Below are 9,465 nucleotides of genomic sequence, written 5' to 3'. Positions count from 1 at the left end.
GGTCTAACCAACAGCGTTAACTTCCAGACACATCTCTTTGAGACGTCATCTGCTAACATTTGTAGGCTAAGAAATTTTTGTTGCTATTCATGTAACAACCAAACATTGACAATCTAAAAAACATAAAAACCTCTAGCTTATAAACACACAGGTTGTATGCTCGTAACATGTGGTTAAAACTCAATGGTTTTGTTCCATTGTTATTTGTGATTATAAGAGTAAGCCCTGGGACTGCCCTGTTGGTCCAGTGGTTGAGACTCCGTGCTTCCACTGTGGGGGGGGGGGGCGTGACATGGGTTTGATCCCTGGTCAGGGAACTAGGATCCCACATGCTGGGCAGCATAGCCAGAGGGAAAAAAAAATTTTTTTAAATGCAAAATTGTATAGCAAGGAAAATAATATCCCAGTAATCCCACCTCCCAGGTATAACCCCTGATAATATTCTGAATGTGTATCTTTATAGACTTTTCCTCTATGTATAGTATATATTTTATTAAAATATAGTGTATATTTTAATAAAAATAAGATCATACTAAACATACTCTTTTGTAGACTCTTTAAAAAGACCTCAGTAATAATATGCATGTGTTCAGAATCCTCAATGTCTCATACACGTTTTCCAGAAAGCAGCTATGAGTTGATATCATTCTCTTTATTCTTAATGTACATATGTATAGATGTAAAAATAGTTGGCAAACAGTTGACAGCTGGCAAAATAGCTTCATATAAATGATTTTATTCTTTCGAGCCCCTGCTGTAACCCATCTAAACTAGTACCTTAGCATTTATAACAAATATTGAACCTATTTGGACTAGCCTTTTTCACCAACTAAATCATAAATTCCTGGAGGGGATAGGGAAAGCAATGACCAAATTAACTAAGTTCCAAACACATATCTATATCTATCAGAATGCATAGTGCATGCAAAGTACTCAGTACATGTTTATAGAATGAACAAAAATGCCTGTACTGTTTTTGTTTTGCGATTACAATAAATATTCTGTAGGCAAATTTACATCGCTGTTTGCATTGAAATTCTCATTTTACACCAGTTAAGATGACACAATCATTAACATCACAAAAGAAACAAACATTGGACTTCCCTGGTGACACAGTGGTTAAGAATCTGCCTGCCAATGCAGGGGACACGGGTTTAATCCCTGGTCTGGGAAGATCTCGCATGATGCAGAGAAACTAAGCCTGGGCACCACAACTACTGAGCCCACACACTGCAACTACTGAAGCCCGCACGCTCTAGGGCCTGTGTGCTGCAACTACTGAGCTTGCGTGCTACAACCACTGAAGCCCGCGTGCAAAGAGACCGTGCTCTGCAACAAGAGAAGCCACAGCAGTGAGAAGCCCGCGCCCTGCAACAAAGAGTAGCCCCCGCCTGCTCGCCGCAGCTAGAGAAAGCATGCACACAGCAACAAAGATGCAATGCAGCCAAAAAAATAATAAATAAAACAATAATAATAATGAGTTGTGTTTAAAAGAGAAAAAAGAAACAACATTACTTTATTATCACCAACATCATCATAAATCTTTTAATGGTCCAGACTTGAAGATTCTGCCTGAAGTCTGTCTTCTAGTTCTGGACTCGAATTTTAACCATTGATGTTTTACCCAACACCAGACAGCTTAGAGTTGAGCAGAAAAGCCATCAGATACCCTAGTATATCAAACCTGATATTTTTGGTTAGCAGATTTTTTAAAATTCAGGTTTAGTCATTTCTGACTAAATGTGTTCATTTTTATCTCAGTACTTGCTGTCCCATAGCTGTATAATCTCTACTTTCCTATTTGTTCTTCCTCATTTCCACTCCCTCCTAAACCTACCATAGCCTAGCTTTTGTCCTCACCACTTCACGTAAGCTGCTCCGAGTTTAGGTCATTTTATCTGATTGCTAAATCTGACAATCTTCCTTCAATATTGATTTGTCACCCAACCCTGCTGACCACTTCCACCTTCTTGAAAATCCTCCTCCAGCAGCTTCCACAACCCCAACTTCTTGTTCCTCTTTACCTCTCTGTTTATTCATTTATTCAGCAAAAAATTTTACTGAGTACCTGTTAAGTGTTATTATAAGAGTATGCAATAATGTTAATAATGCTGGCATCTACTGAGAGCTTTCCAAGGCCCAGGCAATGTTTTTAAATTTTAAACACTTTACATATATGAACTCAATCTCACCAGAGCCGGGGCTAAAACCTTTTTCTAAACAATAAATATTATCTTAAAGGTAAATAGTTTTGGCTCTGCAGGCCCTGTGATCTATGTCACAACCACTGATCTCAACCACTATGGCATGGAAGTGGCCACAGACAATACATAAATGAATGGGTGTGGCTATGCTCCCATAAAATTTTGTTTACAAAACAGGTGGCTCAATTTGGCACCAGGGCTATAGTTTGCCAACCCCTGCTCTAAAATCTAATATAAGTTCTGCTGTGGCAGGAACTTTTTTCTGTTTTGATGTATAATAGCTAGGAAATATTTGGTGAATGAATACTCTCCTTCTAAGAGAGGAACTACATATTTTAATCTCCATTTTACAAATAAGGACACTGAAGCACTGAGGTTAAATAACTTGCCCAAAGTCACCAACTGGTATGTGACAAATCCAGGATCTGAACCCACACAAGTCTGACGTCAGAGCCTGTGCTCTTAATCACCAGCTGCAGAGCCGTGGCATGGAGGAGAAGGTCGGCAGCTATTCCCACGGGAGAGCAGAGAAGTTATGTTAGCTGGACCTTGAAGAGTGAAGAAGAATTCACCAGGAAGAAGTGAAGAGGGAATGGAGAGGCTTTGCATGCTAGGATGTAGAAACTGCAAGTACACAAAAATGCCTGATACAAAATGGCATTATGAACAAACTGACAGCCAAGGAAGAAATTCGCTTAGGGAATGCATTTACTTTTCAGTAACTCACATGTCTGGACACAGGGTTTAGGTGGAAAGTGGTGCAGATGTGGCTAAAGAAGTATGCTGAGGGCCCTTGTGTGAATGAATTTGGATTTTAACTTGGAGGCAGATGGGCTACAGAAGTGTTTTGAGCCTGAGAAAGAATGACCATATTTGCATTTTAGATCCATTTTTTAAATTACATTTTATTTTAAAATTAGATGATACATGAATCTTGTACAGCAAACAAAAGCGGAAAAGGTCTTCCTCTTGCCCATCTCCAGCCTTTCAGTTCCCTGTCCCAGAGACACCCACAGAGTCCAGTTAGAAAGAAGACTTCCTCTGTAGTCGGAAGAATGGATTGGGTTGGGGTGAACTGGATGTTTTATTAATTAAGTTAATTTAATTAGTAAAGTTATTAGTAAATTGATTTAATTTTTCTCTTTAGGGTGGATGATAATGAAAAAAACGTTGAGGAAGACTGACCTACACTTTTTTTTTTTTGCAGTACACGGGCCTCTCACTGTTGTGGCCTCTCCCGTTGCGGAGCACAGGCTCCGGACACGCAGGCTCAGTGGCCATGGCTCACGAGCCCAGCCGCTCCGCGGCACGTGGGATCTTCCCGGACCGGGACACAAACCCGTGTCCCCTGCATCGGCAGGTGGACTCTCAACCACTGGGCCACCAGGGAAGCCCTGACCTACACTTTTATAAATAGTTCCTCTATTAAATCCTCTTCAAATGACTCAAGTTGTATGCATCTATTTCTGCCCATGTGCCAAACTGATAATGGATAGTGAGGCGAGGATGCAGGTTGGTTATCCACATGGTACATGATCATAGAAAAAAGACAATGTAACATCTTGGTAGTGAGCACTGCCTGCTGGGATTAGAATCCTGGCCCTGCTGTGTGACTTTAGGGGATAATAATGGTACCTATCTCCTAGAGGTTGTGAGGATCTCACTCTGTGTGTTAGCTATTGTTCAAAGAGTCAGATGATAAGAGCTTCAAAGGAGGAGGGGTTTTTGCCAGAGGGTGGAAGAATAAAGGTTTAGAAGTCGGATTGAGGAATATGGAGAGTGCCAACACCACTTCCCATGCCCATGGGCGTGGGAAAATGAGTAGTAGCCTTTCTAGAATTCAACAAAGGAAGAAAGTTCCTTAGGGAATACATTCTCTTTGCTGTTAAGTCAAGGAAGGAGCTAAAAGGTTAAAGGTGAAAAGAAGTTTATTTACAATTGAATTGAGGTTCTGGGGCATAGAGGAAAAGGCCTGAGAAAGGAGAGGGCAAAAGGTGGAAAGAAAGCCCAGAGCGGGATGGCATATTGGAGATTAGGGTAAGGGAGAAGAGACCCAGCTGGAGGCAGGGCCACTGCATATGACAACTCTGGGCTGAGCAGGGCAGGGAGAGGGCAACTATGATCATATCTAACCAGCTGCCTATTTTTGTAAAGCCCACGAGCTAAAACTGGTTTCTACATTTTAAAAATTGCACTTACCAATAATGCATGAAACTGATATGAAATTCAATGTCAGTATTTATAAACAAAGTTTTATTGGATCACAGCCATGCCGATTCATTTACCTATTGTCTGTGGCTGCCTTCACACTTCAGTGGCAGAGTTGGGTAGTTGCAGCAAAGACTGAACGACACACACAAGCTGAAAATATTTACTATCTGGCCCTTTACAGAAAAACTTTGCCGGCCCCTGCTCTGGTAGGTCATTCATGGTCTACAATATGTATGGCAACCCTGGAGTTGTGCAACACAGGGCCCCGGCCCTAGGAGTACTCATTTTGGATGGTGGTAAAGGATGACAGTGAGGAAATGCATGGATGGAATTACATGGCCTCGAGGCTCTTTTTTGGAATGTGGGCACAAAGTTGTTTTGTTAGAACAAAGTTGTTTTGTTAGAATCCAGGTTGGCCGCCTGGATTCAATCCACCAGCTCTTGGATGGTGAGGGGCTAGGTGTGGTAGACACAACTGGTTGCCCACACAATCTCCATCTCTCCTCTTGCTCTTTACAAACAGAAGCCTGATTTTATCAAGGTGTTAATGTGCCCTTTTAAAAACAATCCTCTTGGGGCTTCCCTGGTGGCACAGTGGTTGAGAGTCCGCCTGCCGTTGCAGGGGACACGGGTTCGTGCCCCAGTCCAGGAAGATCCCACATGCTGCGGAGTGGCTAGGCCCGTGAGCCACGGCCGCTGAGCCTGCGCGTCCGGAGCCTGTGCTCCGCAACGGGAGAGGCCACAACAGTGAGAGGCCCGCGTACAGCAAAAAAAAAAAAAAAAAAAAAAATATGTAAAGAGGGTTGTTGATTTTAACTCATTGAATAGACTGGGAATCCATGAGTTCAGACTGAAAAATAGATGGAGGAAGAAGAAAAGTTCTTCTATAGGATAAAACGAAAAATAATAAACTATAGAATGGATGACAGAATTAGAAAATCACTATTTTGCAATCACCTTATTATTCTTTCAGGTAAGAGCATCAGTGAATGCTAAAATTAACAGGTGAAATTTTGATGAGAAACATGACGGTGATATAGTTGCCAAGCCTCTCCCCCTCATTCTTACTAATTTAGTTTCAAAGGGGAAAATAGTAACTTTGTAGTAGGGAAATCTGGCCAATACCACCTTAACCAAGTGATCACGGTTAATATCAAGATTATGTGCCCCCTGATATGATGCCCCGAGAAGGACACCACGTCACTTCTGTAGGATTCTGGTCACAAATATGTAACCAGAATCATGAAAAAACATCAGACAGACCCAAATAAGGGATGTTGTACAAGTAACTGGCCTGCGGTCTTCAAAAATGTCAATGACATGAAAGATAAAGAGAGTTTTAGGAACTTTCTAGTTTAAAGTAAACTAAAGCAACATGACAACAAAATGCGATGTGTGGTTGTGGGTTGGTTCCTGGACTAGAAAATATATTTTTCTTTGTGATAAAGCACACAAGGGGGACTATTGGCAAAAGTTGTAGATTAAATAATAGCATTGTATCAATCTTAATATTCTGATTTCGATCATTGTATTATGGTTATGTGAGAGAAGACCCTTACTTTAAGGAAGCATATCCTGAAGTATGTAGGAGTAAATATGCATGAGGCAGAGAAAATGATAAAGTAAATGTGGTGAACGTTAATATTTGGAAATTTGGGGTGAAGGGTATACAGGAGTCCTTTGTACTATTTTTGCAAATTTTCTATCAGTTTGAAATTATTTCCAAACAAAAAGTTAAAAAAACAAAAACACCTCATCTCCCCCAGGCACCCATGGGGTGAGATATTCGTATCCCCAATCCTGGCCAATGAGTTGTAGTTTTTAGCCTAATGGGTGAGGCTTTTCAGAAAACAATTATCTTTCTGAGAAAAAGGGGGAGGCTTGGCAAATGACCCTTGCCCTTTGCCCTTCCCCTTCTTTCTGCTTGGAACACAGGCTTAATGCCTGAGGTGGAGCAGCCATTTTAGGACCATGAGGACAAAAGGATCTGGAAGGAGCGTGAGTCTTGATGGCTTCATTAAGCCCTGCCTGGACTGCCTTCTAGATGAGAAAGTCAGGTTTCTATTACGTGCAGCCAAATGCAATTCCAACTAGAACGTCTAAGGCTCCCAGTGGTGTTTAAAGTTTAAAGCAGCCTTTTTCATGGGCAATTGCTTCTAACTGCCCCATAAATGTTGATGTTCGCTAAGTTTGGGTCCTCAGCCTTCTCTCTCTCTGTGGTCTCCTTGGGTTACCTCATCCACTCCTACTTACCATTTAAACTCTGATCACTCTCAAGTTACTATTTTCTAATTGCTAGGTATTTTCTCCTAAACTGCAGACCACATATCCAACTACCTACTGGAAACCTATGCCTATGGTCCACAGTCACTTCAACAGTTAGAAATCTGAATTCTGTTTTCAGACACACACACACACACACACACACGCACACACAAGGATTCTCTTTCTCTATGCCTCTCTCTCTTTCTCTTCTTCCAGCCACCATCCAAATACTTTCCCAAGTCAGAAACTTAGGAGTCATCCTCTCCTCCTATTTTCTCACCCCTGACATGCAATTAGTCATCAGGTCTTGATGACTCTATTTCCTAAATAGCTTCTGAATCCATTTCCTCCTCTTAATTCTCATTACCTGGATAGACGTCTCATCATCTCTCACTGGTATTTCTTCATTAATCTAAACAATCTCACTGCCTCTGTCCTTTGCTCCCCTAACATACTGCTGTCTGTTATTTCCTAAAATGTAAATATGATCACTGTGCTTTCCTATTTTAAAAATTCCTGTCAATTAACTGCTTATGGTAATAGCGTCCCCCCCCTCCCCAATTCCTAGTACAGTATGACAATGCTCACAGATTAACTTTCCTCTCTTGGCTGCCCTCCAGCACCACATCTCAGAAGGACTGTTGACTGCCCTGGCTGGTTTGTTATATTCTTGGAGGCAACTTTTCCTCGGTTCCAATAAACCAGTGGTCTTCCCTTGCTCCAATGCTCGATTACTCGCAGCAAGTTGTACCTCACTTTATTCCATGTCAGATGACCTACATCGTTCTCTTATCTCTAGCAAAAATAGATTTTATATATTGATTGAAATGAGATGTGGGAGCCACATGTGCGATGGTGAGAGTTGAGCATTGCCTGAATCCAATGAATGCCATTCATATAGATGATATTTTGATCTGTATATGGTGGCCCAAGTAGGTGAGCTCTAGGGATGTGTATAACGCAACCTGGCTCCGCACTGTGGGTCTCCTGTTGCGTTGACTGTTTTTGAGGTAAGCAAGCCTCTGGTCCTGGGACCGATTCCTCCATTTCCTGAAGCCAGCTTCTGGGACTTGGGTGGGACGTGAGAGTCAGTAACAGAGCTGGAAACGAGGTTACTCAGCTTTGGAGGTGCCAGCCATGAGCCTTGTCCTTTAATAATCTTTCCTGCTCTGTTCCTAGAAAAGTACTTTTTTTTTTTCAAAACTCAGATCAAATGGACCCATTTAAGCCTTCCCTCACCCAGGCAGATTTAGACATTCCTCTTACGAGCTCCCATGGTTCTCACTACCCTATAATACGATTATGTATTTGCATGTTCATTTCCCTGCTTCTGGTTTCCAGCCTCTGAACACAAATCTTACTCCTTTTAGTATGTCCCCCAATGAGTGTATGTTCCCTAAGTAAAGCCTGATGTGTGGGGAATAATCAAAAAGTGTGTGTTGACTGATTAAATGAATGGATGTTTCTTCTAGGTTCCAAGTGGAGCATAAAGGAGAGAGCTGGGACCTGGGTACCACTACCAGTTAGTTCTTCCACTAACTAGCTTTGTTACAACGATCTCCCAACAGATCCTTCCCCTCATCAATGAAGTGGAGACAATAACACCCATCCTGGAAGAGTTGTTTGGAAAATTAAAAGGGTGACCGATTATTCATTCAGTTGTAGGGATGTACTAAATTCCTTTCATGAACGAGGTGCTGTGTTAGGCACCAGAGGTATAACATTGTCTTTTCCTCATAAAGGTTTGCAATCTAGTGAGAAAGACAGATAATTAAACAAAAATCTACAATAAAATATAGTGAGAATTATGATAGGGAAAGAACAAGATACCAGGGGAAAATAGAACAGGGATTATAATCTAGTCTAGGCATTAGGAAAGACCTCTCCAAATGGTGTAAAACATGGGTAAAGTGCTATACTCTTGTCAGCTAGGATATTATTGCTATAGATGAGATTGCCTTTGGATTCATAGGAGGTAGGCATCACATTGCAAAGTAAGGCTTCCTGGAAAATGTAGAGCGTTGAGCTGGACCCGACTTCCTCTGATGTTGCTGACCAATCTTTATCAGAAGGTCATGCCCTTTGAATCCTATTTCCAGGATCAAGGACGGATTTGCCTTCATCGGTCCACACTCCAACTTGCCTTGTGGCTCTGAGAACCAAGCCCTCCTGTTAAAGAAGAATATAAACCACAGAGATGGGGAATGCTATAGGAACATTAGAGGGGCCAGTGATGTTTGTAGGCCAGGCAGCAATGTAGTAGCACTCTTGACTTCTGCCTGCAAACGCATCCAGAATTCGACTGCCTCAGACCACCTCCTCTGTAACCGTCTGGTCCAGGCCACCATTATCCGTCACTGGGGTGACTGTAAAAGATTCCAACGTGGTCTTCCTGTTTTTACCCTTGCCCTCCTACAATCTGCCTCCACACATATTCCAGCTCTAAAGTTTTTTGTTCCTTCCTTTGGGCACATTAACTTGAAGAAGACCAGCTGTTTGCAAGGAAAGGAGGGCTTGGGTGAAAGAATGTGGAAGGAATTATGCTCACTGGCAGGATGAGGAAATGCAGGTAAGTGGTGCCTGCCTGCTTCACAGTGGGAACCTGTGGTAGGTAAATAAACAAGACCAAATAAGCCTTCTGATGTTGCGTTTGTATTAAAGCGTTTTTAGATAAGCCCCTGCTCCTTTACCCTTTCCCAGACTCCCCTCCTCCACATTTCCCACACATTCCCTGAGTTGCTTCCTGGCTGCGAACGTCCCGTCTCTCTGCCCCCTCATCTTCTTT

This window comes from Phocoena phocoena, chromosome 14, assembly GCF_963924675.1.
Source record: "Phocoena phocoena chromosome 14, mPhoPho1.1, whole genome shotgun sequence".
Lineage (NCBI taxonomy): Eukaryota > Metazoa > Chordata > Mammalia > Artiodactyla > Phocoenidae > Phocoena > Phocoena phocoena.
The sequence above is the reverse complement of the archived record's forward strand: the minus strand, read 5'-3'. Positions refer to the sequence as shown.